The sequence below is a fragment of the Camelus dromedarius genome, chromosome 1, assembly GCF_036321535.1.
Source record: "Camelus dromedarius isolate mCamDro1 chromosome 1, mCamDro1.pat, whole genome shotgun sequence".
Lineage (NCBI taxonomy): Eukaryota > Metazoa > Chordata > Mammalia > Artiodactyla > Camelidae > Camelus > Camelus dromedarius.
The window spans coordinates 456,890-483,537 of NC_087436.1; the positions used below are offsets into that span (position 1 = coordinate 456,890).

Genomic DNA, 26,648 nt, shown 5'->3' on the forward strand with positions numbered 1-26,648 from the left:
CTAAAAAGGGGCGGGGATGTGGTTGGTTGTTGCAAACTTCTTGCGGTACGAATTGTTTCTCCTTGGAATTCTTTGTTCTTGCAGCTGTCCACGTGGGTCAAATCATGGTGCCCCTCTTAAACCTCCAAAAAAAACCAAAGTTGATTTTCTATTTTGCAACTTGCCATCTCAACATAAGTGCAGAAGAGTTAACATCGTGAAAGATCAGAGCCCGGAGAATAGGCTCTCCTGGATATTTCAGGCTAAAGGCAACTTTCTTTTACAAAAGGTACAGAGATACCAAGTCTGAGCCTAGAAAACAGCAAAGGTTTAAAGCCAAATGAACAGATCTAACATGCAGTCAAATTTATTCTTTTCTATTACAATTTCTTTTTCCACCACATAAATAATTTTAGTAAGAAACATGAGCAATTTTTTTACTTTTGCTTCTTAGTAACGGATAAGTGGGCCAAATACATTTATGAGAGCAGGGATGCTGTGTGGGCATTGGGGTCACAGCAAACTCTTTTTGGGGGTGGTCGACTCTGCAACATGTCTGATGCCCCGTGGGTGTTGGTGAGGGACCCCATAACCAGGGGCTCTCTTCAGGAACCAGCATATGGGCATTGACCTCTGGAGACCTTTTTCAGCTGCCGGAAATTTTTTCAGATAATGTGACTGAAAAACCACTTCAGCTGGTGATAATTAGGGAATAAAGGAAGAGGAAAAGGGCTTGGATTAGATTAGAAGAGAAGGACAGAGTATCAGGGAACCTGGGGGCTTGGCAGTGGGTCCTTGGGAGAGAGGGGAGCAGAGGTGGGGAGGGGCACGGCTCTGGAACCAGCTCCTGCACCTGTCCCAGGGCCCAAGTCACACAGCTTTAAATTGGCCTAGGACGCTTTCCTGTCTGGATGTCACCCTGGGCAGAACCTTGAGAATCGAAGGTAAGGGGTGGGCAGCACTCACCTAGGGGATCACTGAGGACTTCGTTCAAGTCCACGGTGCCTTTTCTGGTCATGTGTCTTCACTTGCCCTTTATCTTAGGATCTGAGGAGCAGGAGCAAGGAACGCAGGGAGAGATTCAGGAAGACATCTGACTGTGTTAAGAGACGACAGTCACAGCCACACGGGGAGCGAGGACACTTGCAGCAAAGTAAAACGACTTCACAACTATTGCATCAGAGCTGCCGGTGTGAGAGAGCCTAAGCCTGTCTCAGAGTGCAGGGGACAAGTGGAAAGGAATGGTAAATTTCCACTGACAGTTGAAATTTTGTTAAATAGCCTGCTACTGTTGCTTGTATCACTTGAATGAATGCAGGCATATTTCTATGGGCATTTATATGTTCACTCAAAACCACCAGCCACTCTTGCCCCCATCGGGGATGGGCTTTCTCAAGCACAGTGTACCTCCTGCTTGGGTGGGCCATGCTGCGGGTCCTCGCCTGGGGCCGGGCTGCTACAAGGCACTGAGTCCCCGAGGCACGGCCTGCGAGACACGACAGGAACACCTCTGCTCTTGACTGAGGGCCTCCGTTTCCCCCTGCAGTGTAAGAATGCTGGTGACTGAGTTAGAAGCATGCTTCGAAGCTGTCCATGTCCTTGCCATCCAGAAGCGGAGCCTGGGAGCTACCGAATTTCTCCAGAATGCGGTTTACATTCATCTTCGACAGGTGAGTTTATGTCCTTTTACAATTGGAGGAATTACTGCAGTTTTCCTGGAACTTACTCACCACTAGTCCATCTGATTTTTCTGTGCTTGGATTCAATATGGCATGCTAAAAATTCTGGAGTCAGATCTTGAAACCCTGATGAAGAGGATTATTTTATTTCTTTATATGATAGTATTTTACTTACAAAATTCAGAGTTTTCGGTTCTTTCAAAAATTTTTTGGGGGGTTGGAGAAACAACTTTGCTCTTACCATCTTTGTGACCTGTTGCTTTGTGCCTCTCACCTGTCTTCTGTCACTTCTGAGGCGGTTCAAATTGTGACCCTGTCCGGGTTGTTCATGGTATAAAACATAAAGTCTGTAAAACTACAGTCCCATTTACTCCGAAGACATTCCAAAAATACTACTTAAATCTGGGTGTGGTTTTAAGAAGACAGAATCATTAGAACATGTACTTGCAGGTTGCTAGTGCAAAATCCCCAAATCAATAGTCTAGCACAACATCTAATATCTTTCTAATCTACCTTGGATTTGTATGGATAAGTGAAGCAGTTTGCTAAGAACTCAAGACCAGGGTTAGAATACAGGCTGGTGTAGCTCAGCAGGTCCTCCCAAGCTGATGCTCTGCCAGAGGGCGGGTCCTAGGGGAGAGGGCGTGTCCTGCCCTCCCTGAGCTGACAATTTGATGGGCAAGACCTTCATCAGGTGAAGAACTTGACTTTCTTCTAAGAACAGTGGGTTTGAAATCAGTCCTAAAAGCGTGGGAGTGACACAATCCCATTTGTCTCAAGTAGGGGAGAGTGGCTTTGGGGCCACTTGGGAGACTCGTGAGTCCAAGTGGGCAGTGTTGGTGGCTTCCACTTGACCGGTGGGATGGTCAGTGGGTAAAAGCGAACAGATTGAAGGCATGTTTAGATGGTAAAAAGGAAAGGATGAATGCTGTCTGTGAAGGTAGGATGGAGGAAGGAACAGGTTTCTGGGTGGATTAATGAGGTAAGTGATGATCCTGCTGTGCTCTGAGGAGGGAAAGCTGTAGAGGGAGTTCTGGGGGATAACTGATGAGTACAGCTGTGGGTAAAGTGAAAGGCTGTTAGATGTGTGGTTTGGGAGCTCAGGTGAGAGCCAGTAGTGAGTAGGGGGAGGGGAGAGAGACTTTCAAATCAGTTTGTCTTGTGAACATACAAATAAGGATGAGTAATGACACACTTAAAACCTCTATATTCTGTATTTAAAGCCCAGTAACATTTTGCTATATTGACTGCAGAGGTTCTTAATTTTTTTTTTAAGAGAAATAAAATAAATAGAAACAAAATAGTGGAGATAATGAACATCTTAGAGTTGATGTGTGTCCTTGTATGTATTTTCATACCTCATCTGTTTATAACCATAATCTACAAATAGATCGCTTGCTTAGCATAAGAGTTAAACAGAGGGACGTGACACACAGTGTTGGGGCTTGAAGCTGATCTTCTCGGGCAAATTAAGTCACCTCTCTGTGCCTTAGTTGCATCATCTGTGACTTCCCCCGGGCCCCTCATCACAGCTGATTTCCTAGACTAGATGTTGGGAGGGAGGCTGCTGAAGGGAATAAGAAGTGGCAACTTCTAGGGATATTGAAGAGAGAGAAAAAAACAGATTAAAGCCGATAAACTGAGTAAAAATACCCTCAAAAGAGAAAGAATCCCGCAGTGTTTTGAGCCCCTTAGCGTAAGGGAAACAAAATCAGGTAGACCCAAAACTCTTGAGCATGTGAGTATTGTGGGTGGGTGGGTGTCATCAGAAAAGGGTTGAGAAAAGGCCTTTTCATTTCCCTAGACGTTTCCAGTAAGGATGGGGAGCAGAAGAGAAAACCCCCTGCTTCACAGTGGAAGCTGCTGTTTTGTGCAAAACTGACCAAAGTTTGGAGACCAGTCATCAGCGGTGCTGGCAAATGAAGAGACTTCGGGATTGGGTGGGGCACTTGCTGCGACTTCCAGGTGACCTGCTGGCTGGGGGCTGTGAGGCGGGCAGTAGGTTTGCAGGGTGACCCGGGCATAATCCCTGGCTCTGAGGCTGCTGGTCTGACTAGCAAACCTAGGCACCCGCAGTCCTAATGGGGCAGCTCGGGATGTGGCCTGGGACACCTGCTGAGCTGAGGGTGAGAAGAGGGCTTCCCTGAGGGGGTGTCATGCGGAGAGTGGGAACGTGTTCCTGCAGGGGAGGAAGAGCCTCTGAGCAGGGTGCTGGATGCACAGGCAAGACCAGCCTGAGCACGGAGGCTTCTGGGAGCCAGAAGTCATACAATGGCCCGAACCGCCTTGTTCCTGCGAGACTGCAGGGAAAAGATGCTGAAAAAGTAGGCAAGGGTCAGACCCTGTGGTGTTTTATGAGTGCCAGTAAAGGACTGGTCAGGCAGGCATGAGAGAACCCTGTGGGCGTCCCAGCTGGGGCGTCACGCCGGAGGGAGGAGCAGAGTTATAGACTTTGCCACTTATTAGCTGTGTGACTTTGAGCAAGATCACCCCACCTCTCTCTATATATATCTTCGTCTGTAAAGTGACAGAGTGACAAGCTCGTGTAATCAGAAGGCTTAGTTTAGCTCTGATCCTCTGTGTCCAGTCCTGTCAGTGCTGCCCTGTGAGGTTCTGCAGCGGCTGCTCTTACCCTGAGAAGGGAGGGCGTAGAGGGACATTGTAGTGCCCGAGGGCAGGAAGGGGTTGCTTTAAAAGCAGACATGTTGCCTCCTGAAGCTGCAGGCCTGCAGGCAGTTTGGTTGAAGGTCCTGCAGGGGACTTTGGAGGCCTTAGGTCGTGGAGAGTACTTTGGACGCCTTAGCTTTGTCTTAAGTCTTGTTTTCCCTTGCGGACCGGATTTGCCTTTGCAGATTGATGCTGAAGATTTGGGCTTCTAGCAAATCTGTCTTCAGAGATGGGTATATACGTAAAATATCGTATAAAATAAAATGATTTATTTAACGTGTGGGACTTCGCAGCTGTTGGGAACAGCTCTGTTTTCCTGGTTGTCACGGAGGACACCAAGGGTCAGCAGAGAGTGCGGGAAGTCAGGTAGCCTGCAGTGCTGCTGCGGGGTTTTCTCCCGAGTAGAGCACTCTGCTGAGTTGACTCCTCTGAGTTTCGTTGCCAGATGAGCAGACAGCAAATTAATGAGTTCTGGTGGGATTGTATAATGTCAGGAAGAAAGAGGAAACCGTAGTTTTTCCAGAATAAAACAAGCTTTTGTTTCCTGATCCAGTGTGTTCCATTACAGAATTGATGAGTTGTGTCTATTCTGGGACTTCATTGAAATAAACGTTCAGCCTAAATGATAAGAGTTATGTTTTATTTGGCTGGAGGACTCGAGCCGTTATGGCAACCTCTCAGATCACTCTGAGGGACTGCTCCCAAGAGGTAGGGGAGGAGCTAGGATATATAGAAGTTTTACAAGAAAGACCAGGTAGTTGGAACAATAAAATATTGCTTGTTATCTAAAGAAAACCAGATATCTCAAGATCAAGTATTTAGTGCTTTTCTATGTATGGGAGGAAGCAAACATTTGTGTCATTGAATTCATCCCTTTGGCAAGTACCTAGCTATCTAGGGCCAGTATCCTGTCCTTTCTTACTCTGAGTCCTCTCAGAGGGCACCACTGTGAGTGGCTGAGAGGCTGGGCTGCAGGCATGCACTCTTTGGGGGTGGCAGCAGCCGCTGATGACTTGGTTTCAGCATTCTTTGTTTACTGACATGGTTGCAGTATTTTCATTCACAGTGCTCCCCCTTGGTCCTAAATTCTGCCAATGTTTTGAGAGACATTTCATGACCAATTTTGTCCCATGGTGCTAGGATGGCTCAATCCTAGTTCAGGTGAAGAATCTTCTGAGTTGCCATTCAAGGTGCTAGTTTTTTATCAGGCCCTGTTGATACTAAAAATTCTCTGGATCACCTGTCTTACTTGTTTGTTATGATCCAGGAAGTGTTTTCCCTTCATTGCTCATTCCCATACCTAGAATCACACTATTACAATTACTTTATTCAGGGTTATAAATTTTATCTATTTCTTCAAGATGTTTAGTCATCATCAATTTTGTAGGCCTAGTTACACTTTAGGAAATGTAACAGACAATTTTATAAAATAGATAGGATATAAGTAATACAGCTAGTAACGTTAATAAAGTCACGATTAAGAATTTAATAGTCGGGAAGTTGTATTTTGGGGTTAAAATTTTGCTTGTGTTTCTGATTGAGTTTGAGTGATCTTATGAGAAAGTTCATATTTATGGTCAGGGTCAGAGCAGGTATTAATTGGTCAGGTGAGGTCTCCCACCTTGTAAGATCAACAGAGGCCTAAACAGAACTATAATTTCTTTTTAGAATAACGTTTCTGAGGGCTATCTAGTTAGAGCCTTGGAGTAGGGAAACTCACAAAGGTAACACAGAAGAACTAGACATAGGTAATTTACCATAAACTTAACAATTGGAGTAGTTCATAATCAAAGGTAGGAGAAATTATCACAGTAATTTTTATGCAGGCCTGGTACGGTGTCTTGGGTCAGCTGTCTACCTCAGATATCGTCTTCTTCTCATCCTGGCCTGGTAGCTTTTTCTCCATTTGGGCATTGTTTTAAGGTGAGCAGTGCTCTATAGGCCAGTGCATTGCAGGGGCTATTTCTGATAGGAAATGAACCCGAAAGTCCGTTTCCTTCAACTTTGGTTTGTATGGTCTATTTAAGAGTACCTGATAAAGGGTCCTTCCATTCAGGTTGGAGACAGTTCTTTAAGTCATGCCTGTTCCAGTTTGTATAATCCCCTGGCTGCAGGTCATGGGGCATTGGAACTTTACCCAAGGATAGATTAGTGAGCTTCAGAAACAAAGCTAGAGTATCCTATTAATAATTCAGTTAAACTGTACAGCAATGTGACATAACAGCAAGGAATGATTGGGAAGTGTGTTAGTAAATACATAAGTCAATTAACAAAGCTAGAATTTAATATCCACTAAAATATAATCTTTTTTCTCTCTAAAGTTACCCTCATTTTTCTCAAATAAAGCCATGTCAAGATTAATTGCTTTACAAGTTGTCTGATTATTTGATCATATAGGCTTTTTTAAATTGGCTGTGTTGGAACTTTTAATTAGGAGTCTCAGGGTAGAATGTTAATAAGGTTTGCTAAGGCCAGGAAAGCCCCGTCAAGGGCTTGTCATGGATTTCTGCCTTACAGATTTAGGTAAATTCTTTTCTCTTTAAAATCCTTAAAATACCTTGAGATTCTTATATCTGTTAGGAGATGATCTTCCTCATTTGTCTGATAGAGCCACTGGGGACCTAAGAGTTTTTAGTCTATTGAGGGATCAGATAGAGAGAAAATATAACTGTTCCAAGTCTGATTACATAGGTATAATTTATCAAATTGCTTTGAATCATAGCTAGCTTAAAGAGAAGAGATTCTTTATGTCTGGGAAACAGGTTAAAAGCCAGTAGTATTTTAAACAAAATCAAAAATTATAACCATATTCACCAGTTTACTCAGTCCCATGTAACTAATTCTTTTAATCACAGTTTTCATTGGAAATTTAAAATTTCTTACCCAGTTTAGTTCACTGCTATAGTTTGAAATTTATTAGAAATCAGTAAATCTCCTTGAAGAGCAAGCATTTTGCAAAACCATCAGAAGACAACCATTAACTGTCTATAAATGACAAAAGATTTAAAATCATGGTTAAACACCGTTACACTATAATCGATAAAGAAACCTGGTCACTATACCCAGAATTATCACTGGTAACATTTCAGATATACCAGAATTTTAGGGAGTCCATATAATTTCTACAATATCTATATTAATAATATTTTCTCATACAATATAACCTTAGAAGATTTATTATTCATTTGACAATACCGTGTTATTTAACATGCCAAATGAAATTTACTAGATTAAAATCTCTCTTTGGGATGTTTCAGGGGCCCTCTGTAGCATCCCAAACTTAACTGGAGATTAAAAGAACTTTAATTAGAAATTGATATTTGGGAAGCTTGTTAAAGATTTCAGAACACTTGGTCAGATAAACATATAGATCACTGTAACGTAGTACTAATTCATTAACAAGAAAATGCATCAAAGGTAATGGCAGAACAGATCAGTTAAGTGGTATAAGAAGTTTTACAATCTGTTACTGAAGGTGGATTAACATTTTAAGAAAATTTTTTCCTCTTAACAGCGAGAAAACCAAATCTAGTCTTGTACCTGCTTACTTCTAAGTTTCATTTACTTTGCCCAAGTTGATTCTAAACTTAGCCAATTCCGACTACGTATGAAACTCTTTCCTCAGGGTTCCTCTTCCACAAGCCTTCCATAGCTTTCTATACTCATATTAGTGTGTCCCTTATTTTCTCTTCCATTCAGAAGTAACCAGCTTCAGAAGAAAGTCACTATTTTTCATTAACAAAATATAATTCCATTCTTATAATTTCCTTTACACATTTAACTTACTTTCCTAGGATACTGAGATCATTCCCTTAATAATAGAGACTATTTCAGTGTGGCATCATCCATTTATTAGTATTTCTAAACACCTTTATTTTCTCTGTAAGAGGAAGTTATATGTTAAGTAATTCATATATCAATCTTATTTTATCTGAAAATGGCATAGCTATTTAATAAAATCCTATCATTTGACTTAATTTAGCACAACTCTAGAATTTAAAGATACCAAACATTTAGAGATTATCTTAAGCATACATTTTAAAAATATATTTTAAAAATTTACCCAAAGCTCTCATCTCATTTGCATTTAATTTACTTAAAATTTTATCACACCACATTACTGTTTTTTTTCTTGACAATTCTGCAACAGATATAACAGGATCTTATTTGACTTTCATTAAACCTAGGTACAGTAAAAGCATTATACTTAATATTGATGACTTTAAAGATGTCTATATTAATTAGAACATTCTTAAATTAAACAATATCAAATATTATCTTAATATTGAATATTTTCCAGTTCACGTGATGCTGAAAGTCAATTTGTTCAGTTTTTATTTTAAAAATACTTAATTTTCAAGCTCTTATGTTTTACGTCAATTAAGCAGATCTCTTTGACTTTGATTTTTTTTAGCTGTAGAAATATCTCACATCAATAATGTGTACACAGTCTTATAAATAGACAAAAGCTAGAGATCTCATAGCTTCACTTTAAAACTTACTTATAAGATAGGTATAATAATAGTTGGAGTAAAGTGAATTTGCTTGCTCAAATCACTGAGGCTTGCTATTTATGAAACAGACATTTAAGATTTCTTGACAAAGTCTGAAGGACACGTCAGAGTTCTGAGTTCTAAAATGCCAAAAATTTCTTGGCCTTAAGTTTTATTTCGTTGAGCTAATTAGGCTCAGTCCTAGGTCACTGTTTGCTGTATTTCCATTTCTGATCTGCAAGACAAAGACACAATCTTCCAATTCCCCAGAGAACTGCTCTGTCACCCAGACCCAATTTTCTCTCCTTAATTGGCATTTTTTTTATCAGTGAGAAGAGCTGTAAACAAAGAATTCCATCTTTTAAAACCTTAAGGTTTAATTTATCATGTTTTCCAAAGCTTGCATAAGGCATTTAGTAAGGTCTCTTTTCCTTGAGTTATAAGTTAAACCCAGGGTAAACCTCTTATTATATTTTTTTATTAGCCACTGAATATTAGTTTTTAGTTTTACGTTATACTGGACGGCTCATGTAACTCTGTTGGTTTCTTTTACCTTGTTCAATTAATATATTCTGAGGGACAGATTTGTGCCCAGACTTATAAAACCAAGAAGGGGAAGCGTTTTTCCATTGAAACATATCTATCCCACAACATAATTAAGCAAAACTTTTATATAAAGACCATTTAAATATACCAATTTTACAAACTTTTATCTCAATTTTATTAAATCTTATACCTTTAATTTTTATATTTATGTTTAAATCAATAATTCTTATTTATAGAAGGAGTGCCAGAAGCCATTTTTTTTTTGTGTGTGCATTGTATCTAATTTTATAGAAAAGTCTCTAGGATGCCCAAGTTTCAGCCAAAGAGCTTAGACCCTTCTCAATTTTTAATTTGATTAATTGGTCTGTTGTCCCAATCATTGATCAAGTATTTCAGTCTATATATACATATATTTTAAACTGTGGCAAATAAAACGGACTTGTTTGAACTTTAATGTTGGGGGGCAGTAGGTGATCTCTTTGGCCCTTTATTTTTACTTTATGTAGTGTAGTATCAAAACCTTGTACCTAAATCCAAAAATGTCCATTTTATTTATCTCATTCAAAATAATCATATAAAAATATTTATCCACTTGGGTTAAGCCCCTTATCTTTTTTTTTCGACATTTTAACAATCCTTTTTCCAGTTATTCAACCTAATTAACATTAATAATTCTAAGTTTTTATTAGCATCCCTAGAACCATTTATCGGAAAGGAAAAACACAAATGTAGCTTTTCAAACCAGTTTTATTTTTTTCACTAAGTTCTTAGCTTAAACATTAGATATATTTTTCTACCTTTAAAATTGATTTTAATAGATACCAATAAAACAGCTGTTTATAATGAGATCTCTTTCAACTCTCACCAATTTAAAAGTTTTTCCAAATTAAAGGATCCATCATATGGCCATCATTTTATATATATATATATAATAATATATATATTATTATTATATAATATATATATATAATATATATATAGTGATTTTAAACCAATAAGATGAAGAGGCTCTTCCACATGAGAGTGGGGGTGTTGCCTAAATAAAATTCAAAGGTTTACTCTTCAAAAGCTAAAGGCCTTTGTGGTCCAGGCTGATGAAACAAAGTTTAAGATGGCAAAATATCTGACAATTGGTACAAAGAATTGCTTAGAATCCCAATTTATTTGCGTGGCCACCATATGTACACAATACTTGAACCTTTTGTATGGCAGAGTCCAAGGTTTCCTTTAAAAAAAAAGTAAACTTATATATACATACATACACACACTTAAAAACCCAGAGAAAGATAAAACGTTTACATTTCAAGGACACAGGAAGAGAAATCCAAGTTCCCCCTAACGGGAATTTTGTTTGTATAAGTTCAGAATTCCAAAAAATGTTTTTATCAGGCCTGGTTAGTTACTTTCATAGTGAGGTTTTTTTTTTTTCTAATTCCCAATTAATGCTGTAAGTTTTGTACGTACATAAACCTGGCTGGGGTAATAGTTGGAGGCTGGCAATCTGTCATTTTTTCTTTTCTTTTCTGTTTTTTATTTTTTTTGAAAGTTCTATTCCACATTGTAAGGTCGGGTTCTCACAATAAATTTGCTAGTAAGATTTCCCTCAGGGACAACTCTATGGCATGAAGTCTTTGCCTCTACCACTCCTGCAAGATTCTCTGTCACCAGAGAAAGCTGCTACCAGCCAGGAGGAGGGTCCCATTTTTGGAGTTGAAAGATTACTCATAAGAGTTTTACTTTTATCCTGAAAAATTCAAAGGAGGTAACCAAATTGAGGAAAACATTAGACCAACCTCTTACCTAGCCACTCAGCCCTGAACCCAGTGTCCTTCAACTTGGAATCACTCAGGACGTCTCCACTGGGTGAGTATTTTCCTGGTATGTTTCCACCAGCCCCACATCGGACGTCTCCGCAAGGTGGGTATTTCCCGTTATCTTTCAACCAGGCCCCACCCAGTATGTCTCCACTGGGTGGGTAATTCACCACAGTATCTTTCAACTGGAGGGCCAGTTACCTGGAAACACCGCCAAATAAAACTCAGGATCATCAAACAATATGTGATTTCCGAGAACCAAGAGAGACTCACCCAAATTCATCTGGACCCCCCGAGGAGGCAGATGGGCACAAAGGGCCACTTATGGTACCAAGGCTCCAGATACTCGGAGAGTTCAGGTGGAGAAAGTCTGCTCTGGGTCCCTTCATGGTGTCCAAAACTGTTGACTGAAATACATGTGCAGCCTAAAGGTTAAGAGTTATGTTTTACTTGGCGGGACGACTCGAGCCGTGATGACAGCCTCTCAGATCTCTCTGAGGGACTGCTCCCAAGAGGTTGAGGAGGAGCTAGGATATATAGGAGCTTTACAACAAAGACCAGGTTGTTGGAACAGTAAAAGATTGCTTGTTATCTAAAGAAAGCCAGGTATCTCAAGTTCAAGAATTTAGTGCTTTTCTACGTATGGGAGGAAGCAAATATTTTGGACTCCCTGAATTCATTCTTTAAACAAGCACCTAGCTACCTAGGGCCAGTATCCTGTCCTTTCTTATTCTATGTCTGCTCAGAGGGCACCATTGTGAGTTGCTGCAGCTGCTGGGCTGCAGGCCTGTCCTCGCTGGGAGTTGGCGGCAGCCGCTAATGACTTGGTTTCAGCACTCTTTGTTTACTGACATGGTTGCAGTATTTTCATTCACATTGTAGTATTTTCATTCACGGACTGATTATGGATAATCTGCAAACTTGGAAAGCAACCGAAATGGAATTATTGCAGGTACATTCTTCTTTAATAAGCCGTGTGCAAACATAAACATGGAGGAAGCATACATTTGGATTTGGTGGTGTAGGGAAGGGTTTCTGCACAATACAGGAGAAGGCAATGCAGAATTCCTTAAGTCCACCTTTCTTTTCTGTAGTGGTTTCTGAGAACAGTTTATGGTAATTAACCAACATTGACAAATGGTGGCACACATTGCATTTAAGAGCTGGCCGGCTGCAAACTTGTGTATTGGACAGGTGGAATTCATAGGCAAATGGTCAGGTGGATGGGAGAGAGACGGAGCCTAGGCCTGGGCCCAGATTCCGGTTTAAATCGGCATTTCCTCACCATACGGCCTTGGACTAGAATGCAACCTCTCTTAACCTGTTGGTGAATCTGTGAAATGGGCATGATAATATTCGTTTCTTCCTGGGATTGTTGTAAGTTCTAAAGAGTATTGTAGCACACATGAAGCACTTAACACACTGGCACTTAGCAGTGTTCACTGTGTGCGGCCGCCCCGCTTGGCATGTGTCAGAGCCGTAAAGGCAGCATGTGTCTGTTGAGGATGCACTGGTAGCCCCTTGAATAGGTTGTGAATATGGTGATTCCCTTTAATCTTGGTAACTCTGTGTGCCATGGGAAGTTATTTTCATGGACAGATGAGGAATCTCAGGGTAAAGAAGACTGAGTAATTTGCCCAAAGTCAGACCATAATTTTGGGTGCAGGGGCCTCTGTTCAGCATGGGCCCCAGGGCCTTCTGCCCTCTCCATTCAGCACCAGAACCAGATGTGGGGTCGGCTGTTTCCCAGCCCAGAATATCGGGCAGGCCGCAAGACACACCTGGCTCTGCACTGCTTGAGCAAAAACTCCGGAGGAGAGGAAGTTACAAAAGGGATAATCATAAAAACAGATGACAGCAAACTGTGACCAGCACTGAGAAGGAAAGGAACACGCCTCGCAATGCAGAGCTGCGAGCTTTCCCGTCGGGGCTGCTCTGGGGGCGTTCATCTCAGCTAAACAAACTCTGCTGCTGCACCAAGGCAGGAAGGCAGGGAGCGTGTGGCCAGGTAGACAGGGCCTTGTTAATCATACTCATTCCCCATTAAGCTGCAGCTGTCACGGGCACTTACCTAGTAAACAGATGTCTTCCATAATCATCACGCACTTTTCTTGGTAGTTTTATTGCCCCACCTTTGAGATGAGGTCATTGAAGCTGAGCAGTTTGCTGCATGCCCGTGATCACCATGGAAATACCCCCACTGGTCTTTCAACCTAGACTGGTGTGGCTGTCATGTCCCAGCCCTGTGAATGGCATCGTGTTGCTTCTCCCAAGTGTCCCAAATGACTGACATTGATATTCTTAATTCGTAGGAAATGGTATGTGACAATAGGAGAAAAAGGTAGTAAGAATTTGTTTGGAAAACTAGAACAAAATCCAATTCTTCCCCAGCTGGGGGAGCGTACCCTGTGTCACTCACCCCACTCACTGCGTGTCACCTCCTCCCTGCCGTCTCCGCATTCAGAAGCCACTCTGAGCCTTTGAAGAACATTTTGCCTCATGACACTGTTGACTAGGACCTGCGACCTCTCTGTCCCTGGTTAACTCTCTCTTCAAAGCCATTTAAATTTTTTGCAGGCTCCTCCGCTCAGATGTAAGAATATTCTCTTTCAACTTCTTGATGCAGCTCCTTAATGAAGATCTCGTGAAGGAAACTTAGTCAAAACCTGGGAGGTATGCACACAGTGACTGCAACCTCAGCACTTTATGAAGTTCAGAATCAGATTTGTGGGTGACTCAGGAAAGGCTTTTTTATGGTAACAAGGGGAAAGTGAAAGGATGCAGGCTGTGTGAGACTGAAACATCTCGGTCCCAGCCAGCAAGGCACCGGCATTCAGGATGGTGTGTGGGGAGTGCAGAGTTCTCACAAAGAAAGAAGTGTTGGGATGGGAGGGAGGACAGTTAGGTACTTTACTGTGGAGGGAAAAAGTGGGTTAAGCATTTCCTGGTTGAACAAGAGGACTGTGACATGATGTGCTTGTATTTTGGAGAGAAGGGTTTTGTGGGGACAGGCCTAGGGAGAACGCTCTGTGGCTGTGGAGTCAGCACAACAGAGAAACACAGAACCGTGCAGACCTCAAGGCCCCTGCTGGGGAAGAGGCTGCCCGCCAATTCGAGCCCTGGGGGCAGCTTCTGTCCCTTAGCTGGGGCCTCAGAGCTCCCTTCACAACCCAGTCCTGTTGATACAAGGAATAAAATGTGAGGCATGAGAAGGGCTGTGTCCCAGGCTTTGGTTGAGCCCCTGGGATGTGTCCCACCAGATTTTGTTCCTTGGCTTTGTGCAGTAAAGTTTTCAAGAGCAAGCCAGTGTTGAGGAAAGGTAGATTTATTCACAGAGACACATTGAAAGGCAAGAGAAAGGCCACGAGGTGTGGGGTTTGGGTGCTCAGATTAAAAGTAGGTACACACTCCACAGAGTGTGGGCTTTCTCCGAAGAGGGAGAGAGAGGGGTGACCGCGAGGTGGCGCTGTGTTGCTCGTTTTCTTGGGCTTGGTGGTTTCATTTGCTAATATATAGAAGGACCAGCCTAAGGGCAATGGGCTGGGATTCCCAGGGAGTTGGCCATTTCCCACCCTTTGACCTTTTGTGGCTAGCCTTGGGACTGCCATGGTGCCTTGGGGCATGTTATTCACCATGTTACTATTACAATGGGTGTATAATGAAGCTCAAGCTCTGCTAGAAGTTAAATCTCTTCATCCTGAGCCTCAAGGCCTACTGGGGGTTGAATCCTTCACCATTTTGTTGTTAATTGCTGTGGCCTTCCTTGAATGGCTGTGCTCTGCCCCTTCCATCCTGTCTCACTGTGATGACACAGAGAGAGCAAAGGCCGGGACCTGCCTGTGCTCCTGCATTTAACAGCAGGAAGTGTGGAGTGGGCTTATGATGACTCTGAGTGGTGAAAAAGATGTTTCAGATTTTGCCACGTGAGACATGGGGACCTGCCAGCAGCCATCACAGATGTATCTCAAGGACATTATCGCTTGTGTTGTTACAGAAACAACAGGCCAGCCAAGAAACATGCACTGAGATTTATTACACCGGCGGGCTCAGAGGGGCTTCTGTTCTGAAGCTCTGAGCACCTCCAAGACCTGCACATGAGGTTCTATAGGGTTAATTACAAGTAAGGGGCTATTAGCCAATAAGGCTCAAACAACAAAAAGCAAGGAATCAGTACACTGAAGCTTATGAATTTGGAACAGATCACTTTACTGACAATTGTTGACCTTGGATTTACGAGTTAGCTTATTAGCCCATTCAACTGACACTAAACTTCAGATTTACGAGTTAGCCCAGCAATACTTAGATCAGTAAACCGACACTTATCACACTTAGATTTGTGACTTAGCTCGTTAGCCCAGCTGGGCTTTTCCTTCACAGTGTCATTCATCTTTTCTATATTTCTTTTTTTTTTTTTTTAAGTATTTAATCCAAATTTAATATCAGGTTTTTTTGGAAAGAAATTTCTCTTTTTCTTTTCTTTGGGACTCCTTTGGGGGGGTAGGTAATTAGGTGTATTTATCTGTTAGTGGAAGCCCTGGGGCTTGAACCCGGGACCCCGTGCACGCTAAGCACACCCTCTACCACCCCCCCATGATCTTTTCTTTTTGCTTTAGCTGCCAAGAATCTTACAGCTGAATTTCTAGTCGGCCTTTAACACTTGCCCTGACTCCAGGGAATCCATTTTTATGACTTTACCTCCCCCTGGTTTCATTTAAGTATTGAATCTCCAATTTCCCTTCACTCTCAATTTTGCCTTTTTGTTGTTATGGTTGTTAAGGTGTGTTTAAAAAAATTGTTTAATTTCTCTTTTAGCAGGAGGCTGAAAGTAAATAAATATGTAAACAAACAGCACACTTAAATGCTTTTATACATTCTAAGCTGTTTAGTAGTTACTTAAATACCGAATTGAATATTAAAGTGATAACATTTTTAAATTATTTTTTAATTTTTTACAAAGATATAGATGATTTGAAATATGATATGTTTCAGGTGTACAATAGATGCTCCATTTATAGTTACTGTAAATATTGGCTGTATTCCCTGTGTTGTAAGATAAATCCCTGTAGCCTTACATTACATGTTGCAGTTTGTATAAGAAAGTTGGGTAACGCAGAGTCTGGGGCATGGCTGTGTCTGACCCAGGGTCACGCTCACCCTGCCTGTCAGAGCCCAGGCCCTCACTCCTGTCTGCAGGGCAGCGAGTGGAGGCAGCCCTCATCAGCGCTGGCAACACCCTCTGAGCGGCAGTGACAGCAGTGTCTGTGTGTGGACGTGCATAGTGTTTTTCCAGGAGCTTTACATGCATTTCTGCATTTAATAATTAAAGCCCTCCTGTGAGGAAGCGTTTTATGATTTTAATGAATAATACATTTTATTTTGATATTGATAGACTTCAAACCTCCGGAAAATTTACAGAAGTAGTACAGTAAACGCTTAGATACAGTTCACCTTAAAGGGCACTATTTGTCCTTTTGTGTCTGGCTTATTTTAGCATAAAGTTTCAAGGTTCATCCATAATGTAGCCTGAGTCAGTACTTTATTCTTTTGGTTTCATAATATCCTTTTTCTTGTTTTTCGTTTTTGGTCTATTTAAAAATACTTTCATTGAAGTCTAGTCAGTTTATAATGTTGTGTCAGTTTCTTGTGTACAGCACAACAATTCAGTTAAATAGGAACATACCTGTATTCATTTTCATATTCTTTTAAACATAAGTTACTATAAGATATTAAATATATTCTCCTGTGCTATACAGTATAAACTTGCGGTTTATTCTATACATACTCAGTATCTGCAAATCTTGAACTATCAATATATTCCTTCCCACACCCTCTCCTCTCTGGTAACCATAGTTTGGTTTCTATGTCTCTGTGTCTGTTTCTGTTTTGTAGATAAGTTTATCTTTTTGTGTCTTTGATTTTTGATTTTTTTTTTTAAGATTCCACATGTGAGCGATCTCATATGGTATTTTTCTTTATCTTTCTGGCTTACTTTTCTTTGAATGACATTCTCCAGGTCCATTCATGTTGCTGCAAATGGCATTACTTTATTATTATTTTATGGCTGAATAGTAGTCTATTGGAGAAATATACTACAGTCTCTTTATCCAGTCATCTTTCAGTGGACATTTAGGTTGTTTCCATGTCTTGCTATTGTAAATAGTGCTGCTGTGAACATTGGGGTAAAAGTGTCTTTTTGAGTTAGGGTTCCTTCTGGATATATGTCCAGGAGTGGGATTGCTGGGTCATATGGGAGGTCAATTTTTTGTCTTTTGAGGAACCTCTATACAGTTTTCCACAATGGCTCCACCAAACTGCATTCCCACCACAGTGCAGGAGGGTTCCCAATTCTCCGTAGCCTCTCCAGCATTTACTGTCTGTGAACTTCTGAATGATGGCTATTCGGACTGGTGAGAGTTGAGTCTTGATTGCAGTTTTGATTTGCATTTCTCTGATAATGATATTGAGCATTTTTTTCATGTGCCTATTGGCCATTTGTATGTCTTCATTGGAGAAAAGTTTCTTTAGGACTTCTGCCCATTTTTGAATTGAATTGTTTGTTTTTCTTTCTTATTAAGTGTAAAAGCTGTTTACATATTCTGGGAATTAAGCCCTTGTCAGTTTCATTTATTGCAACTATTTTCTCTCATTCCATAGATTGTCTTTTTGTTTTGCTTTTTGTTTCCTTTTCTGTGCAAAAGCTTGTAAGTTTAATTAGATCCTACTTGTATTATTTTGCTTGAATTTCTATTGCTTGAGTAGACTGCTCTAGGAAAACATTGTTGAGATGTATGTCAGATGTTTTGCCTATGTTTTCTTCTAAGAGGTTTATAGTGTCTTGTCTACATGTTTAAGTCTTTAAGCCATTTTAATTTATTTTTGTGTATGCTGTGAGGGAGTGGCCTAACTTCATTGATTTACATTCAGCTGTCCACTTTTCCCTACACCATTTTCTGAAGAGGCTGTCTACTCCAATGTATGTTCTCACCTCCTTTGTCAAAGATTTAATGACCAAAAGTTTGTGGGACTATTCTTGGTAATTTTGTTTATCCGTTCATTGATGGATGGATATTGTTTGTAACCTTTGGCTACTCTGAATGAGACTGCCATGAATATTGATGTGCAAGTTTTTGTGAGAATATATTTTCATTCTGTTGGCTGTACAGTTGGCCCGCCATTTCTGTAGTTTCCACTTCATGGATCCAGATGGCTGATTGTAAAGGGACTCGAACATCCTTGGATTATGGTATCCAGGGTGGGGGTTTCCTGAAACAAACCCCCCGAGGATACTGAGGGATGACTCTATATCTAGGAGTGGAATTGCTGTGCCATATAATTCTAACCTTTTGAGGAAACACCAGGCTTTTCCAAAGAAGCTGCACCATTGCCCCTTTCCAATGGCTGCGTATTGAGGGTTCCCATTTCTCTGCCTCCTGACCGACACTTGTTATTGTCCATGTTTTGATTATAACCATCCTAGTGAGTGTAAAATCAGATATCATTTTGATGTTGATTTCGCTAGTGATGCTGAGCATCTTTTCATATGCTTATTGGCCAATTGTGTATCTATTTAAATACTTGGCATAATTAAAAATTGGGTCGATTTTCTTTGTATTGGTCAGTTGTAAGCATTTGTTTTATATCCTGGATACTAGTCTCTTATTAGATATATGCTTTGCAAAATTTTTCTCCTATTCTGCAGATTGTCGTTTCACTTTAGTTTTTTTAAACATTAAAACAATTTCTTTCTAGGGGAGGTAATTAGATTTATTCATTTTATTTTTCTTGCTAAGCACGCACTCTATCACTTGAGCTACACCCTTCCCCTTTCATTTCACTTTCTTGATGATGTCCTTTGTAACAAATGGTTTTAAATTTGATGAAGTGAATTTTATCTTTCTTTTTTTTCACTTGTGCTCTTGGTATTGTATCTAGGAAGCCATAGCATATCCTTGAACCACAAAGATTTAAACTATGTCTTCTTTTAGAATGTTTATACATTTAGTTTTTACGTTTCCGTCTGTGATCCATTTTGAATTAATATTTTATTTGTTATATAAAATACGGGGGTCCAGATTCCAGATTCATTCTTTTGCCTTCAGATACCCAGGTGTCTCTGCACCATTTGTTGAATAGACTATTCTTTCAATGGAGTTTTGTTGGCACATTTCTGGAAAAATGACTGTAAATGTAAGTTTCCCCCCTGGATTTTTTATTGTTTCTCATAGATTTATGCATCCAAACTTATGCCAGTACCATAATGACTTGAGTACTATAGATTTGTAGTAACCTTTGAGTGAGTCCTCCAACTTTGCTCTTCTTTTTCAAGATTGTTTTGGCTGACCTGGGTCCCTTGCACTTCCATATGAATTTTGGCATCAGTTCTTCAATTTTTGCAAAGAAGTCAGCTGGAATTTTGATAGGGATTCCATTAAATTTGTAGATCACTTTCGGGAGTCTTAACATTTTTAAAAATATTGTCTACCATTCCATGAACATGGGATGCCTTCCATATATGTAGATGTTTTAATTTTTTTTTGGTGATACTTCAAAATGTTCAATGTGCAAATCTTGTAAAATTTTCTTAAATGTATCTCTCATTTTATTTTTAATGCTGTTGTAGTTGGAAAGGCTGAGCTTCCTAAGGGTGGGACTATATATCAATTTATTTATTTCTAGGATTCCTACACAGCAAATACCCTAGATTTATATTTGCTACATAAATCTATCCACAATTCTTCCCACCCCCGTGTCATAAGAAACCAAGACCCAGGTTAAGCTACCTGAACACTTATGTGGAAGTGAGAAGTGAGACCCTTGGGTGGGGCTTTGTGCAGATTATACTGAAAGCTTATTCATTATGGCTTCATCTTAATTTCTTTTAAACAATCCTTTCAGTGTATATAGTCAGATACATTAAGAAAATGCCCTTTCGATGTGTGGAGGAGCTAAGACTATAATTTTCAAATAATTTCTAGTGAGAGTGTTGTACTTGAAACTAATTTGCATCAATCTTTGAAGATTTATGTTTCAGGAGCTTTGACTATATAATACCTGTCTTTATTCAATAACTACAACTAAATGCTCAAACAACATGTAAGAGTTTGAGCAAACTGCCTCCGCCCCGTAGTGCTGGTTGGCTGCAGCTGTAACTGGAGTCAAGTCTTACCTATCCCAGTACGCTTGGGTGGATCTGCTCAAAGGGGTTCGTCCAATAGTTTGTCGGTAGTCTTTTGGACAAAGCCATAAAGCATTGATTTAAGGTTGCTGGAATGGAATCTATTTTATTAATATTAAGTAAGCACATATTGAGTGCTTACTGTATGTTGGGAATTGTCCCTCAGCCTCACATGAATATTATTCCGCTTAAAACCTCTCATATTTCCTTGTTATTCACACTTTACAGATAAGGAGTCTGAGTATTAGGTTTTCTCTCTTTTGGGGGAGCTCATTATCAATGATGGGAAGTTGTAAGGAAAAAGATACTGATTCATCCAGAGAAAACATTTTTCTGAGAGTCAGCACTGAAGAGGTTGATCATTGTTTGAGTAAGACGAGCCCCGGGTTGTACGGAGTCAGCATCCCTGTCCTGGACACGGCACGTGTAGCACTGCGTGGTGGGTGAGGCGGCGCGGCCGCGCAGGGAACGCGGATGCCGGGCCGTTGGGCTGTGCTCAGGCCCGGTGGGGCTTTCTCCTAAGGGAAGTGGAACGTCATTGTCAGAATTTAAGTAGGGGAGAGGGGTGCTCTCGTAGATCACTTTTGTCTTGTAGAATGCTTAGAAACATTTAGAAGGCTCGGCAGGAGGTGATGTGATAAGTCAGAGTAGGGTGGCTATGAGGTGTAGCAGTGTTCAATTTTCAAATGGTTTTCAGTCCCAGGTTTGTGGCTCAGTAGCCGTGTCACTTTGGATGACGCACTCAAGGAAGTGAAACAATTAATCTTATTACTTGAAGCAGTGATATACCGACTTCCCAGGACTTCTGTGGAGATCCAGTGAGATAACGTGTGCACAATGTGCAGCGTGGTCCCCAGCACACAGTCAGTGCTGAGGGAGTGCCAGTGAGAACTTTGTAGGTGAGGTGTGGGTGTTGTGACTCATTGACTGAGGAAATTGGGCCCTGAAGGAGGGGTCCAGTCACATCTGTGAGTGATGGGACTGAGCTGGGAGAGGCAGAGGGTGGAGTTGGTGGTGCCCTTGAAACATCTAAGTGCAGTGCCACAATCACAGAGGAGGTCTAGGCCCGGGCTGTGCATTTTCCTATAATCTCAATCCCTGAGGACGCCGAGGTATTGATCATTGAACGTGAAGACATACTTACAGGACAAGTGAATAGTAGTATCATCTCTGTCATCAAAGCTCACGTCTCTTTATTCATCACTCACTTTGCTAATTGGGTACTTACAGAGCTCAATTCACCATCCTCACCTGGGCTCAGGCTCCACAGAAAAGATCTTGTGAGTCTCCCTCTTTTCCAGAAGAAAACACATTTAGCTGGTAGACTTCTGTACTTCGCCAGACTTAGAATTTTAGTTTGTTGATTTAATTCTGTTTTCTGTTGGCCGTCTCCTGACAGGAGAGACATTTTACCTCATGGTCAGGTTTCAATTAGCTGTTACTGAGAACTGCTGATCTGATCCATAGTGTATTTTTTCTATTAACTTTGTAGAGTACTTATCATTTTTCTGTCTTTGCCCTTTAATTTTGTTTCCTCTTCAATGTTCTATCCTATTTGGGGCCTTATTTTATTTTTTAATTAAAAAATGTCTGTTAGCAGTTAAGAAAACAAAAGCAAATAAAAAATGCACATGATAGCTAGATTTAGAATATATCTAGTGTGTTTTCTGTCTCGGCAATGGAGGGTTCTAGAAACTCTTGAAAACCTTCATTACATAAGTTCCTTAAAATGCTGATTAAGAAATAAGACCTTCCTTCCTCATCTTTCAAGCTGCACAGCTAATTGTCAAGAAAGTGAGGGGAAATCCTCAGAAGCCAAGTCAACCAGAAAGCAGGGATTCTGGGAGATACACGAGCCTTAGAAGCCCTGGGGGCCATTTGGCTCCTGAACTGAGTTTCAGTTGCCTTGACAGGAGGGCAGGAGTTGAGCCCCAGGCCTCTCACACTGGGAGTTGGATGGCTGTTCTTATGTAAGGCCAAGCACATCCTGAGAATCCTGCTTTATAAAAGGGTGAATTAGAAAGAAAAGTAAAAAAGCATTCCTCAAGGCAAGGAAGTAAGGAAAGTCAATTTTTTTGGAAGCGGGGAAAAATAACATATCCAATGTAAGTATTTAGTTTAAATCTGTTCTGGCATGAGACTGACAACAAACTCCTGGCAGAAAATCACAGCTCCTCCTGGAAAGAGAAGTTGTGTTTTGAATGAATCAGTGGGCATCCATTTAGAAAAATGTCTCCAGAGTCTTCTGGATCAAGATACTGGACCCAAACACCTCCCTTCCATGGTCTCATTTAAATAACCAGAAAGGTTTTAAAGGAAAGAAGCCATAATCATAGTTCTATTTATTGACATTAATATATGCTAGGAATTCAGATGTGACTATGGAGTTGTCACCTCTTTTATGGACCTTACTTTCTATTTGACATAGTTGGGGAACTTGGTGGAGGGTGGTGTTAGACTGTTGCAATTAGCCAGGACAGGAGATTAAGAAAGCAGTGAAGGGCGGGTGACATTTTTAGCTGAGGACAGTCCTGTTCAGTTGGTTTGTAATTGCAGGCTCGTTGAGTTGTCACTGGAGGGAATTGATCTTATGGAGTTTGGACTTAACTCAGGCCTCTTCAGAATGGACAAGTGAACCTGGAGAAAGACAGTCAAATCTGTGCAGACATTAAAGTCCACGTGAACGTGCTGTATCCCTGAGCCAAAGATAGGACAAGTAGGCAGCACTTCTTGAGGACAGAGGAGTGGTTTTTAAGGTTCTCCAAGAATGAAGCCCAGGGAACCGGGATGGCCAGTTGTCAAACTGTGACGTTGCTCTTTGGACGGTGTACCCACCGAGGTTATTGGCCGTTAATAGGTTTCCATTTCTCTTTAATGCATGACAGGTGATGAGGACGTGGGCATACACTTTTGACACCTTGTCAAAGTGACTGGGTACCTGCCTAGAAGGGCGGGCACAGCTACGGCTGCGCCATACATCTTGCCGCCCATCCCGTTCCCCGGCTCCGTGATCACGGCAGAGTGGTTCCTTGTTGAGCTGTCCGTCTCCTCTGTGACATCGTAACCCAACAAATTACCGGAGCGTATTAGCTAGGCTTTGTTCTTTTCCATCCTTCCCTTCAAATGATGATGACTGATAATGGACCCAGTTACGTTTGCAGAAGATTTACACGTAGTGCTGTCAATACAAACCTTGTAATCCCCACTGTGTGATCTAGAGAAGAAAGTTACATTCTTTCCAAATTGTTTTGATGCACTTATGTGGGAAAATGATGTACGTTTGAATATGTATTTCCTCTCTGAATCACCATGGCTACAGATGAATATTTGTAGACATGGAATGAGTTTACTGTATTTGAACTGTATGGTCCCCTAAATTCTCCCCAGCTTTTTAAAGTCATCACTGGAGTGCTACCTCCACAGTGTCCCAAAGCATCCACCACTGCCTGTTCTTCGGACACTGTGAGTTTCCAAGTTGGAGAAGGCTGCTGGCTGTTGAGGCATTCTCTGGCACATCTCTGGCTGGCTGATGTGAGCTTAGCACACAAGACTTGGCAGACAGTATCTAACCATGGTCACGTCCATTTCTGGAACACTCATGGAGGATTTTACACCTATGCTAGTGGCATACGTTATTTCTTTTAGTTTTCAAAACAATCATAATTAGATTTTATCACCTGTATTAATAAGGAAACTGTCAAAGCGAGTGATGTGCAGACTTTGGACTGGAACACGGGTCTTTCTGATCCCTATCTCTGTTCCCTCCCCAGCCTATCCTTCCAAATGGCCAGGAGACTCTTCCTCAGTCTTGAGTTTCCCGCTGATGTTACCACTGTCTTTGTTTCTGGAGAGGAAAACAAGTCTAAACTTACTTTCCAGTTGGAAATGGAATGGAGAGTTAACGTTGGAAGCCGGGAGAGTCTGTCCTGTGATGAAGCGGTCTCTTAGCCACTTCCATGGGGACGTCACGTCACTGTCTGGGCCCCTTGCACAGCCTGTGCACAGGTGATAAGCCAGATGTGCTGAGCAGTCCTACCGGACAGGGAAGTGCTTGGAAATGAGTTTGGGTATTTGGTTTCATTACATATGTTCCTGAGGGCCTTGGCCTGGCACTTCAAATGGGACCACTCCCTGTCCCACAGACTCGTGCTCTGGGCCGGTGCAGACCTAACGTGGCCTCAGCCTGAGGCTCAGGGCCCGTGGTGATGAGGAGCATTTTAGTCCATGGTCTGCCGGAGGCTCTGACACTTCTGGGCCATGGGAATTTGTCCAGGATGATAATAAATCCTCCCCGAGATTCAGATTTCCTTGCCTGTGAGCTGGGGTAGTAATAGTTTCTGAAATGATTGTAATGATTCAGTAACGGGCACAGCGTGTGCTGGCAGGTTGCTTGTGTTTAAGGAGCAGAAGTCGCAGTCACTCTGTCAGCCTCTCACTGTGTGCTCTGTGCTTTGAGAGGTTGTGTGTTTGGTGAAAGTCCCGCCCAAACACTAGGGTGTAGATGAACTGTTGTTCCTTTACTTTCCCGTCCTTTTCCTCTTTCCCTTCTCTGTGTCCCATGTTTAGGTAGCAGATTCCTCTGTTTCAGGGAATACGGAACTTTCTAGTAAAAGGAGAGGCGGAACGCGGAAAGGTGGGGCCCAGAGGGGGTCTGGAGCATCCGCACAGCGCTGCTTCCCTGCATTTCTGCATCCGGTCCCATCAGTGCATGAAGTCAGCCTTCCTCTTCCTTCCTGTGTCGTTCGGTCTCTGTTTTAAGGGAAAATTTTTTACGGGTCTTTTTTCCATTACATGTTTCGTTCAGATGCTTGTTGCTTTTCTCCCTGTGCTTCAGCATTCCTAGGAGAGAATTCAGCAGTGCAGCATCCTCTCCGAGCTCTATGAGTTGATCGGCTTCCACCGCAAGTCCGCCTTCTTCAAGCGGGTGGCCCCCGTGCAGCGCGCGGCCCCCGGCATCCCGGAGCCTGGCGGGAAGGTCTTCTACCGACTCCTTCTGCAGACGCTTCCTGGCTACAGTCTGTCGCTGGATCTGCAGGACTTCAGCAAAGGTGTTGGAACTAAAACATTGCTTCAGTCCCATTAACCATGCCTGGTTTGGGCCCTGCTGTCCTGTCTCATCAGGGTGAATTCTGATTCGTTTAGAATAGGACTCAGCAGACTTTTTCTGTCAAGAGCTTGGGAGTAAATATTTCAGGGTCTGCAAACCTCCTGATCTCTGGTGCAGCTGCTCAGCTCTGCTGTTCAGACGCCAGAGCATCCGGACATTCCACACACCCACAGAGCTTTATTAACAGCGGTGTCTGGGGCTGGATTCAGTGTATGAACTGCAGTTTGTCCCCACAGCCTCCTCACTATTGACGCCTGCACCAGAGCATGCATTTGCGACAATGGGTGAACCTGCACTGACACGTCATCATCACCCAGAGCCCAGACTTAACACTAGGATTTACACTTGGTGGTGTGCACTCTGTGGGTTTGGACATATGTGCAATGACATGTATCCACAGCATCATACAGAGTAGTCTGTCTTAGTGACCTTAAAATGCTCCGTGCTGCACCTCATTCATTGCTCCTTCCCCTCTAGCCTCTGACAGCCACTGATCTTTTAGTCTCTGTGGTTTTCCCTTTCCCAGAACACCATACAGTTGGAATCAGACAGTTGCGGAACCTTCCCAGATTGGCTTCTTTCACTTAGTAATATGCATTTAAGGTTCCTCCATGTCTTTCCATGCCTTGATAACTCATTTCATTTTAGCACCAAATAATAGTCCATTTTCTGGCTGGACCACAGTTAATCCATTCACCTACTGAAGAACAGCTTAGTTGCTTCTGAGTTCTGGTGATTATGAATAAAGCTGCTATTAACATCTGTATGCAGTTTTGTGTGTGGACATAAGTTTCCATTTCGTCGAGTAAACACCAAGGAGCACAGTTGCCGGATCATGTGTTAGGAGTACGTTTAGTTTTGTAAAAAATTGCCAGACCGTCTTCCAAAGTATCTGGGCCATTTTACATTCCCACCAGCAATGCATGAGAATTCCTTATGCTCCACATCCTCACCAGCATTTGGTGCTGTCAGTGTTCAGAGTTTTGGCAGTTCTGACAGGTGTGCAGTGGTACCTCGCTGTTTCAGTCTGCATCCCCTTGATGACAGATGCTGTGGAGCATCTTTCCATAGACTTCTTTGGCATCTAGATTTTTTCTTTGATGAGATCTGTGTCAGGAATTTTGCTCATTTTTTAATCAGGTTGTTCATCCTTCTTGTTGAGTTTAAAGAGATTTTGGTATATTCTGG

At 41.8% G+C, this 26,648-nt stretch overlaps 1 long non-coding RNA gene across 2 annotated transcripts; it reads left to right on the forward strand.

Annotated features, from left to right (window-relative positions):
• Window positions 1-277: 277 nt before the first annotated feature.
• On the forward strand, window positions 278-26,226 carry LOC135321168 (uncharacterized). Of its 2 annotated transcripts, none has more exons than XR_010380741.1 (3): window positions 278-1,223; window positions 1,526-1,649; window positions 25,188-26,226. It is a non-coding gene; the product is annotated as an uncharacterized LOC135321168 (long non-coding RNA). The 2 variants fall into 2 exon arrangements; XR_010380727.1 differs by lacking the exon at window positions 25,188-26,226 and adding an exon at window positions 3,463-4,157.
• Window positions 26,227-26,648: the final 422 nt, after the last annotated feature.